Genomic DNA, 12,281 nt, shown 5'->3' with positions numbered 1-12,281 from the left:
CTTAAGGAAAAGTATGTTTCAGATGTAATTAGGATATAAGATGTGTGATGAATGACTACTGAAGCAGAGGGGTCTGAGAGAAAGCAGTCCCAGGAAGATGGAGAAGAGTTGAGGAAGACTCCATTGCTGTAAATAATTCTGGTAAGCACAACTCTTCAGTAATGGAGACATTACAAAGGGAAAGGATGCTGTCAGTGGGTAATATCCTACAGAAACTACTTTTCTGCTTATGAAATCAACTGGAGTTACAGGTGAAATTTTAACTGGATGAGTGTGGTTAGTACTTTGGTAGGTATCACAGCAAGGAAGGCTCTATGTTACCTGTTACCACTATTAGAATTTAGAAAAAAGACTTTAATGTTTTAGAAGCAGAAGAGACATAAGAATAAAGGTTTTCAAACCCAGCCTAATTTGGATCTTATTCATTCATTCCTATTTTTTTTCATTCAACAAATATTTTGGTAAATAGAATCATGGTAGGTTATAGGGATGTGAAGAACATAACAGGTTTCCTGTCCTCAAGAAGCCCATCATTTAGACTGAGATAAACAGATCATTACAATGACAGTATAATATAGAAGGTTGCAGCAGTACATGGTGGTATGAAAGGAGAATGGGTCCATTCTCCCCAGGATGTATGTGAGGAAATTTACACTTAGTGAAGTACTTACAAAGTAGGAGATGCTTCAACTCTTCTTAAAGGATAAAGGATGAGTTTAGCAAATGGTCAAGGAAATGAAGACACTAGGAATACAAATTCCAAAGAAAATAAGGCAGGAAACAACGCAGTACACTTGGGGTTGCTGGTAATTTGGTAACACCATACTAGAGGATGGCAGGGTGTGCAATTGACAAGTCAGCTTAGGCAATATCACAGCAGGCTTTGATTCTAGGTTAGGTGTATGTACTTTATTTCAGACAACAGTGTTGAGGTACGTTCTTTAAACTAGATACAGTTTCATATTTTCAAGTTCACCCAACCAGGGGCTGGGGTTGTGGCTCAGGGGTAGAGTGCTTGCCTAGCATGTGTAGGGCCCTGGGTTAGATTCTCAGCACCACATAAAAATAAATAAAATAAAGGTATTGTGTCCATCTACAACTAAAAAAATAAATAATTTTTTAAAAGTTCACTCAGCCAATAATGCATATAGATTTCAGGTGTATGAGAAAATGGTGACTCAGTGAAGAGGCCATTGCCATACTGAGGTGTGATGGAATGATAGCTTAAAGTAAAGATTTCAGAAATGAGGATAAAGAAAAGGGGAGATGAAAGAAAAATTTAAAGAAGAGATCAAAGAATGAAACATGGGAAAGATCTCAAAGGAAACAATGGTTCCATCCTTGCCATCCAAGGCAGTTGTGAGTCCTGAAATGGAGGAATCATATGATTATTGATTTTCCTCTTCAGCTCTAGTGGCTTAGATTGGGTAGGTGAAAATAAAGTACTTGAGGACTGTGGGTTTTGGGGCAGTAATGGAAGAAAGATAAGGGAGATAGGTGGCTCATGATTTCAATGAGAGAGCCATGTAAAGGCTGTGTCTTGAGTGACATGGAGAGAAACTGGGATGAAATCAAAGATAAAGGTCAATGAACATAGGGCAGAGCTCAGAGAAGAGGGAATTGGGATATTGGGAGTATATGATGTTAGAGAATGGTCAGTTCTGGTGTTATACAGATTGGGGATGTGGAGATGTGAGTGCTTGCCTAAAATAAAATGATTGAAAGGTGCCTAGAATTGAGGAGATGAATAAACTGAGAAGGTAAGTTCACCCATGTGGATATTTGCATGTTGATATTCATCCAGAGTGTCACGGAGGACTTAGAAGAATTCGGAGAATCTGAGGTGTTGTTGTTGGAGGGCATCAGTAATAAACAGGAGTAAATGTTATACTGGGATAAAAAATATGGCCTATAAATTAATAATGAGAAGACAGGAGAATGCCAATATTACCTCTTGACCCTGTGATTTAAGTGACATAAGACTGAGTCAGCCTTCTTTCAAAATTATTATAAGGAAGGATCAGGTTTCAGAACTTAGTAGGGAACTTAAATGTTAAGGTGATAACATTTGCAATAGAATAAGAATTCTAGGACATGCAGTGGAAATTGTTGGTTAGGAGGTATGGCAGACAATTGCTCTTCTCTCTTCTAATTGCCTGAGAGTTATTTCTGCCTGTTGAAGTCCACCCTGGCCATATGTATCCAACTAAAAGTGCTAAGGAACTACCTCTTAGAGCAGCCTTTACTCAATACCTGACTGGAGTTGGAGTATAAATATTCAAACTCAGTCAACCCTCAGTTGAATAACTGAGGCATGTGTTCAACACTGATCCTGGAGTTCCCAAAGAAAATAAAGCTTCAGTTGTCCATAGTGGTTTGATAACTTGCCCTCTATTGATTGTTTTCCCTCTCACACTCACCTCCCCATTTCATGACTGGTGTTTCCTGGGAGTATTTCCCAAATCTACTAGAGACATACAAATCCTTGTCTTAGAGTTGGCTTGGGGGAAACCAAACATAAAAGTGGTCACAGGCAAAGTGATAAGAAAGAAGAACCAGGTATCAAAGAGATGCATATCAGAGAATATGTATCCCCAAAAGCCTCATATTTCGAGTGGTATCCAAGAATGAAAATGTGAGAGGTACAGAGAGAATTAAGTAAATGGAACCCATGTGCAATGTTGCTCTGGAATGGGAAGTAGTTGTGACTACCAGGTATTCCTAAAGCTTAATGATGTTTGCCAGTACCTCTCAATTCACGTGTATCAGATTTGGAGCAATGTGGAGCTCTGCTGGAATTGAACTTGTACTTGAATGTCAAAAACAAGACAGTGATAAAGTCTATAAACTCTTGTTTCAATTGGTAATATTCATTTGCATATTAGGGGACAGGAGACAGTATAAGCAGAGAAAGCTATTTTTAATGTTGTCAAGGGATAAAAATGATGGCCTCAAAGAAGCTTCAATTCAAGGATGGCACATGCATAGACTTATAAACAGCTCCAGGACAGAATTTAACTTCTTTCTGGAAGGTACAAATCAGGTTAAGGAAGAATAGGTACATAGTTCAAACACAGCTATTCTGAAATGACACTCCAAATCTCAGAAAACCGAACTATGCTCTAATCCTCTCTGAAAGCTGACAGATTTTCAGTCAACCTTGATAATATTTTCATTGAGGGAAAGAGGTTGTGGGATTTATACTAAATTTCTAAAGTGTGCCTTTCCTGTTTGAATTTAGCCTTAACCTAGGAAATTTATTTATAAACTGATCAGTGGCTATACTTCATCCATGGCAAGGCAGAGAGAAATCCTGTTTTCTGCTCTATTGGGAAATACTGCTTTGAACACAGACTTGGGCCACACTAACCCTGCAACTGAATTTTGAGAACTTCCTGTTTTATTTTAATAGAGTTTATAGCTGGGGTTTAATGTGACTAAAGGAAAAAAAGAAAGTGCTTCACTCTAAAAAGCTATTCAATTACTTCATGAAAAACTATATAAAGATCAGTTTTAAAAACCATATATACATTGATGTTAAAATCAAAGAGTGTTATAACTTCCATAATTGGTGTTTGCCAAAAGTTCATATATAAGACAATGCAAGAAAGCTTACAGGTTAAATAATTGGGTCATGAGAGCCTTAAGGTAATTGGTATATTAATCCCATGATATGGATTAACTGGGTGGTAACTGTAGGCAAATAGGGTGTGGCTGGATGAGTCAGGCCACTGGGGCTATGCCTTTGAGGTATATATTTTATCCCTGGGGAGGATTTCCTCCCCCCTACACTTCTCCTTCTCCTTTTTGGTGGCATGCCCTGACCTGTTTTCTACCACTCCCTTCTTCTTCTTGGTGGTCATGTCCTGACCTGCTTTCTTCCATCACACTGTTCTACCATGAAGTTCTGCCTCACTGCAAGCCCCAATGAATGAAACTAGCCATCTATGGACTGAAACCTCTGAAACCATGAGCCTTCAAATAAACTTTTCCTCCTCTACAATTGTTTTGGTTGGGTCATTTTAGTCACAGCAGTGAAAAAGCTGAATAAAACAGAAATTGGTACCTAGGAATGGGATTGTTGCCGTGACTAGCCTGACCATGTGGTTCAGGAGCTTTTGGAACTTTTTGGAATCTGTGGGAAGAATTTTGGAAAGTTTAATGATGCAAGCTGGAAAAGCTTTAGTATGTGGTAAGTGGACCTTAATTGTCAATTCTTATGGGAGCCTAGAAGACCAGAATGCTGATAGGATTGTGGGCCGTAAAAGCCAGTCTCAACAGGGTTTAGAGGGAAAGGAGGACTGTATTGGTAATTGGACTAGAGGTCATTTTGTTCTGGCTAAGAAATTTCCTGAATTTTTCCCATTCCCTGACATTTTCTGTGAGGTTGAATCTAAAGGCACTGGACTTCTTGATCTGGTAGAAGAAATTTCTAGGCAGTATAGTATTCAGGCAGTGGCATGGATATTGCTGGTGGTTCTTAGTCAAGTTTATTGTGGTAATCAGGAGGAGAAAGCAAAGCAGAAAGATTTGAAACACTTGCAGTGGGGGGTGTGGCTAGGAAGATTTTTCACCATGTTCAGCTACTGAGGCACTCAGAGGCTACTGCAGCCATGCTCCCTGGAGACTTGGCCACTATTCAAGATGGTGGCAGATCTTGGTATAAACCACGTGGTGCTCATTCTGCAGAAATATAGAATGTTGGAGTTAGGATATCATGGAGGCTTCCATTGAGATTTCAAAGGAAAGATTTGGAAGCCAGGCAAAGGGCAGCAAGGTTGGAGTCCCTGCAGGCAGACCCTGAGAAGCCCATGTGCGAAGATGGGAAGAGGAAGCTGAAGCTGCAGTGGAGATCCTGAAGATTAAGGAATGCCAGTACAATGGGATGTCTCCTGAGGAAAGCTGCAGGAATTGATCAGAGACAAGCCAAGAGAGATGCCATGTGGTCTGCATCCAGCAAAGACATAGGGATGAAGCTACACAAGCACTTTGGAGAGAACATCAGGATGCTATGTGCCCCAGATACTGGACATGAAACTACAAGACTTATTTTCCCAGCTGGATTTCAGTCTTGCTTTGATTCCATCCCTTCTTTCTTTGCCCCCATTTCTCCCTTATGGAGTGAAAATGTTTGCTCTGTACCTTTATATATTGGATATATGTAACTTGCTTTTGATTTTTACAGGTGCTCATGTTGAGAGTTTGCCTTAAGTATTGGACTTAGACATTTGGTAGTCCTGGAACTGGTAAGTCTATGAGGACTCTTGAAAATTGACTAAATGCATTTTGTATTGCAAGATATACATGAGTTTTGGGGGGTCAGGGGTGGAATGTTATGGTTTAGATATCAGGTGTCCCCCCAAAAGCTCATGTGTAAGCTAATGCAAGAAAGTTTCGAGGTGAAATGAATGGGTTATGAGAGTCTTAACATAATCAGCATGTTAATCCCCTGATATGGATTAACTGGGAGCTAACTGTAGGCAGGCAGGTTACGGTTAGAGGAGGTAGGTCATTGGGGGTGTGCCTTTGGGGTATACATTTTGTTATTAGGGAGGAACATAGTACCCCCCTATGCTTCTTGGTGGCCATGTCCTGACCTGCTTTCCTCCATCACACTGTTCTACTATGATGTTCTGCCTCACCGCAGGCTCCCATAAGTGGAGTTGGCCCTCTATAGACTGAGACCTCTGAAACCATAAGGCCCCAAGTAAACATTTCTTCCTCTAATTGTTCTTGTAAGGTATCTTAGACACAGAAGCGAAAAAGCTGACTAAAAAACAAAGCAAGGAAACCAGACAGAAGTGGTGAAATAGCATATGCCATATAAAACTGTTGGGGAAATTCTGGAAAAAAACAGGTGAAATAGTCAATTTGCATATTTAACATCCCACTTTACATGTTTTTCTGTTATTCACATGCAATGTATTTGTGTAGACCAATTGCTATTTGTTAAGAATAGGAATAAATGCCCTCCATATAAATCCCCAGAAATGATTATATGTGTGTGGTACTTGGAGCTTGAATTTGAAAACTGGCTAGTTGGGTTGTCCTTTAGTTTCTAAGTTGTGCCAGGATTTGGGCTGGGGCTGCTGCTTAAGAAGACTTGTGTTGGGGTGGTCTGTAACCTGTGTCTTGATATTGCATTCACTCTGGATGGAGTAGTGGGGTCACTAGGAGAAACCTCTTTCTGTCCTCTCAGCTACCTAGATGGGAAGGTAAACCTAAGCAGAAGGTCTTGTTCAGCCTTGGGGCCCTCAGAGCCACTCCGTCCAGTCTATGGCTAACAACACTGGAATCTCCTCATTTCAAATCAGGACCTAAGAAATGTGGGTGGGTGGACCCTTCACAGCTGCCAGATGTTATGGTCATAGCAACAGCCCACAACTATTTTGAGCCTTGTATTGTATGTCCACAAAGATGCCTTTGCATAACATAAGGCAGTACATGTTTAATTTACATTTGAAAGAGTTTAATCAATGGTCTGAAATATTTGCTTCTTTGAAAAAAAGAGCTCAAATTTAGCTTATGCATAATACAAATTATACACAAACTTCATAAAATGTAAAGACAAGGCAACACAATTGCAAGCATGTCTGCCTAAAATAGACAATTTTGACCATTTCTTTGTGGCCCATTATGAAACTGCTCCAAATATTGGAAGTGAAAAAATTTAGTGTTGGTCGTTTTGTGTTCATTAAGAGTGTAACCCATGTGATAATCCTGTGAGAGACCATGAAGTTCATTGAAAAAGCATGAAGACTTAGTTTCCAAGGCAGGATCCAGGACTTTAAAACACAGAACTCTAATCATCTTAACTTATTTACTCACCTCTCCTAATCATGGGCTCATCATGCCTAGTACATAGGGACTGTCTAATAAATACACAATGGATACATTTCATCTCTTTGAGCCTTAATTTTGTCATAACTAAAATAGGACTAACAATGCAGCCATGTGCTATATAATGATATTTTGGTCAACAATGGACTATGTATACAACATTGGTCACATAAGATTATTTCACCAAGTGATGTCTTAACTGTCTTAGTTTATGTAATTATACTCTATGATATTTGCGTAATGACAAAATCATCATTAATAACTTAATGATGCATTTCTCAGAAGACATCTCCAGCATTAAGCAATGCATGATTGTATTTGCTTTAGAGGATTGCCATGATGATTAAATATGCCAACACCCCAAAGAAGTATCTAAGACTCAGACATATTCTTTGTGTTTGGATTTCTTTTACATAGATATAGTCTTTTTTTTAAGTAGGATTTTTGTGATTTGTTTTATATTTATTTTTTAGCTGTAGTTGGACACAATACCTTTATTTTATTTATTTTTATGTGGTGCTGGGGATTGAACCCAGGGCCTTGCATGAGCTAGGTGCTGAACCACAACACCAGCCCTAGATATAGTCTTAACAGATAGGATAATTTCTGAAAGACACCATCCATTCTTTTAAATAATATTGCAGAGGCTGATGATCAGAACACTCAAAACATTCAGACTACTTTGGTTGTATATTTATAATTTGAGTTAAAGATTAAAAAAAGCATACTGTCCTTTTTACAGCAACTATCTTTTTTCTAGTTAAATTAATTCACTCTCAAGACCTTTCTCTAGAGAGAATTCTCAGTGAATATGAAATGTTTGACTAGAAACAAACATTGAACTTAGGTATAGGTAGTCTCCAATTTTTGATTTGGTAATTGTCTGGAAAATGAAAGAACTTGAGCTTCTCAGGCACCTTTGTTTACTTAAAATATTTTTGAGGACTCCAGCATGTCCTGATGGCCACAGGAGGAAAAAGGCACATGCAAGGAACAGAGCGTAAGCACCAGGTGCAGTCAGTAGATAACACACAGACTGATCCAGCATGTTCTCTTTCTTAGCATGCAGCACCCATGCTCAGTTCTGTGTTCAAGAAATACACTTGGGCTGGGGATACAGCTTATTTGGTAGAGTTCTTGTCTTGCATGCAAAAGGTCATGGGTTCAATCCTCAGCACCACAAAAAAAAAAAAGGAAGAAAAGAAAAGAAATAAAAACTCAAGATACTCAGTCTGTTTTGCCTGAACACATGGAGCTGGCACAGTAAGCCAAGGGACATTCCCTAACCTGTGACAATCTTATAAACACAATACCTCTGCCTCTCATGGTTTATGGATCCTCATCTCAGGGTGAGCTGAACCTAAGACAGTGAATAAGTGCTTAATGATGAAAATTTGGCATTCTCTTTATAGATTATAATTTCAATCCCACCTTTTGTGGTCATAATTTGGGCAAATATTTTGCAGAAAGTATACATAAACTTGATTGTAAACATGCCTAGCTTACTTGAAAAGCTTAACTCAATGCTATTCATTCAACAACTTCTGAACTAGGAAGAGTAGGGGAAGAAAATTCCAAGAAGTATTTGGAATTTTCATAATATAATTGTAATCTGGTGTATTTCATAAATAAATAAGAAATACACCAGATTACAAGTATAATCTCCCATGTCAAGGCCATACTGGGAACATTTTGCCTATATCAAAACATACTGAAATAACCATCATTAATAAGGATCATTCTATTAAAAGGATGACTGGAAATGTTCTTTTAAACCAAAGAAATGCCAATCTGCATTAGTCTTACATAAAGATTTCTGAGCATAGAGGTAATTACAGCTTGACAGATGCCTAAAATAGCCTCGATTCTATGTTTCTTTTTCAATCTAGAGGTGGGCAGATACCACCCTGGTGCCTCTCTGAATTACAGCTTATAAAACTTGGAAGAAAAAAATTAAATCTATTGAATTTTAATGGTAAGAGTATATCAGCCCTTCAACTGCCTTCCTCTTCCCCTCCTCTTCTTACTATCCTTTAAACAATTGAAGTCTTAAGTTTTCTTCTCCAATAGTAATTGCTAGAATTTTTTTTGTGTGTGTTGAAAACATTGCTGCATGGTTTTCACGTGATCTAGAACAATAGTTTCCAGTTCATCTTCTCACTTGTCACCTTTGACTCTGGGCTGTGCTATTTACTGGCTACATAACTCTGGGAAAATACTACACATTTTTGAGCTTCTGCATCCTCACTTTTAAAATGAAGAAGACCATTTCTATGAACCTCTTATTTTGAGAAGGTGAAGTACACTCTTTACTCACATATATTAATCACTGAAGAAATTAGAGAATGAAATAATACTGGCAGAGACAAGGCCTCTAATAGATCAAATATTTTTTCACATTACCCTATAAGTAGACACTTTATTTCACAGGAACTTTTTTTTATCTAGGCTTTGTTTAATATCCACAAGTATAAAATTCTCAATGTTTAAAACAAATCATATGTACATCATATTTGCTTTCAATGAAACAAAAATTGCTTTGTTTTCAATGGAATAGGTAAGTTTTATTATTCCATAATAGATGATTGTTTGTTGATTTAAAATCAAGTCATATATAAGCTTGTGAGAATTACCACTTGCTTATGTTGTCTGCTAGAGTGCTAGATATTTAAGGTATAAAATGATCATAAGAGAGATTGAATATTTGTAACTAATTATTCAGATCAAAACTTTTTGAAAAAATCTGTACCTACTGCATGATGATGGGAAATTGAAAAAATACTTTTCAATTTCTTTGAGCACTCTCTTAAAAAGATAGGAAGCAACCAGGCACAGTGACCATATCTGTAATTTTAGCAACTTGGGAGGAGGATTATAAGTTCAAGGGCAGCTTCAGTAATTTAGTGCCATCTAGTCACAAAATAAAGAATAAAATGGGCTGGGGATGAAGCTCAGTGGTAGAGCATGCCTGGGTTAAATCCCCAGTACTACAATAGAGAGAAGAAGGAAGTGGAGGAAAGAGGAAGAAGAAGAGAAAGAGAAAGCTACTAGGGTAGCAGTCAAAACCTATGGACAATACCAGCAAAACTAGGTGGTGAGATATTCCCATGAACACCAAAGTATGAGCTGATGGAATCAAACCCTGACTCTATGTGGGATGAAATGAAGGGGAGGGAAAGCAGCTTCTAATGATTCCAAGACTGGGAAAACTCCTAAATTGCTGATAGTCTCTCATAAGACATAGGAAATTCTTATCCTGGAATCTGCAAGAGAATGAAATGCAGACATCTATAATACTCAGTATAATAGCCATAGAAGTAGAAGAGTGGCTAATGCTCTACAGGAGACAAGCAGCATGCTTGTCTTGGGTGCTCTATTGTGACAATGTGGGCATTATCTATCAACAAATGAAGGAGAAATAATAAAGTTTGAGAAAATCAGTTAGGTAACTCCTTGACTTATATGTAGTAATATTAATAATACTAATTGGGAATGAAGAGACTAGTTCAAGTCAAATGTTCAGAAAGACAGCAAAAAGAGTTAAGAAGATGGGCTGGAGTTGTAGTTCAGTGGTAGAGCACTTGCCTTGCACATGTGAAGCACTGGGCTTGATTCTCAGCATGACATAAAAATTAAAATTAAAAAAAGGTTAAAAAAAGAGTTAAGAAGGGATTACTCAGCAAATTTCAATAATGTTCATAGTAGTAAACCAATTGACAATAGCTAGGGGAAGAAAAGGCAGATAGATATATATATGGCAGGGAATTTAAGCCATTATATAAAGGTATTCATATATTGACAACCATTAGAATAAAAATATACATTTTTTCCAAATTTCTAAAAGGGTTACATACATATGTAAGTACACACATAATCTTACCTATCCATATTTTTTTCCATAAGTGTATAAAAACATAAGACAGTGGGAGTTAAGATATACAATAAAGTGAAAAAATCAACTTGAATAAAAGTGTGTCTAGTCTACCACTATTTCTAAGAATGGTGAGGGATTAGATTACCATATTAAATAATAGAAAATGGTCTTGGAGGGTGTATCTCAGTGGTAAAACTCATATTTATCATGAGGCCATGGGTTCAATTCCAGGAACCAAAAATAAAAACAAAAAATACAAAGGAAGAATGATCTATTAAATAAAATTTAAAAATAAGTATTGTGTACTGGGGAGAAAATAGAGTGGAGAGAAAAAGGAAAGAATCTATACTTGTTTGAATGTACATTTTGCATATTTGACTTAGGAATCATGTACATATATATAATTCTAAAACCCAGTTAAAATTTTAAAAGTATTTGCTAAATGTTGCATGTAAAATGAAATAAAGAACATACATATCCACTTGGTGGAATGATTGTAGTTACATATAATTTTAAAAACAAAATTAAATTAGAAAGCCATATCCAAGAATTCTATGTAAAATGAAATTATTGCAGTTGTGAATCTAGTTAGTGGCACAGTAACACCCAGAGGAATTATCCCAAGTGATTTTGAAAGAGTAACTTGAATATCCTTGTGGGATATGCCATAATGCCAAAGAGAACTACAATACAAATATCTTAAAATGTGTTTAGTAATCAGGTTATTTTCAGTAGTGTTGCTATTTGGGGACTGTTGTGTGGGTAGTATGGGATAAAATTGAAAGATTATGGCAGTATCACTGAGAGGAGTTTGAGAACATATAGATAATATTTAATATAGGTGAGGTTACATAAAAACTCTTTGTCCTAAAATTGAATCAGTCACATCAGTATGATATTATGATACATTTTATCTTCAAACAATGTACACAAATATCATAGTTCTCTCCTTATCAATGTACACACTAGCATTCTGATTCCTAAATACCATTTCCCACTAAAAGGGATCAGGGATCCTTGGAGAAATTACTGATTCCAGATTTGGGGCAATAAACATATAAATTGAATCTTGAGCATCTTTCATATAAAAAAGCCAAGACATTAACAAAGATGATTTGGGTTACATTGAAAGAACTCAACAGCCCACTTGAATAGGCTTCGCTTACCAAAGATGTAATACGTTGAGCTTTAATGAGTATATGATATCCAATATACTTAAATCCATGCATTTATTACATTTATTATAATGATACTTTGCAAAAACATTTTTCTTCTTCTTTGGCAATGCCATTTTTGCAGTACATTGTTTTGGAAACTGGCAAATAAAGTGACAGAGTCAAGTATTTGTTCTTCAAATAGTTATTCAGTTAATAATTGAAGAATAAATGATGGAATTAGATAATTACCCTTTGTAATCACTAATGAATTAACAGATGCTGGCAAAGAGTATCAATAGCTACTTATATAAATAAAAGAGACACCCAGGTATCATATACCTCTGGAGGATAAAAATACACAGCATCTTCCAGAAGGCAATGCATTTAACTCTTACAAGAAATATGGGAAG

The 12,281-nt window shown here is 36.9% G+C and overlaps 1 protein-coding gene across 1 annotated transcript in view; it reads right to left on the bottom strand.

Moving 5' to 3' along the window:
* The window catches only part of Frmpd4 (FERM and PDZ domain containing 4), a 195,992-nt gene that overhangs the window by 67,194 nt on the left and 116,517 nt on the right, over positions 1–12,281 (bottom strand). The window lies entirely within an intron of this gene.

This window comes from Callospermophilus lateralis, chromosome X, assembly GCF_048772815.1.
Source record: "Callospermophilus lateralis isolate mCalLat2 chromosome X, mCalLat2.hap1, whole genome shotgun sequence".
NCBI lineage: Eukaryota > Metazoa > Chordata > Mammalia > Rodentia > Sciuridae > Callospermophilus > Callospermophilus lateralis.
This window is presented reverse-complemented; position numbering and strand designations above follow the sequence as displayed.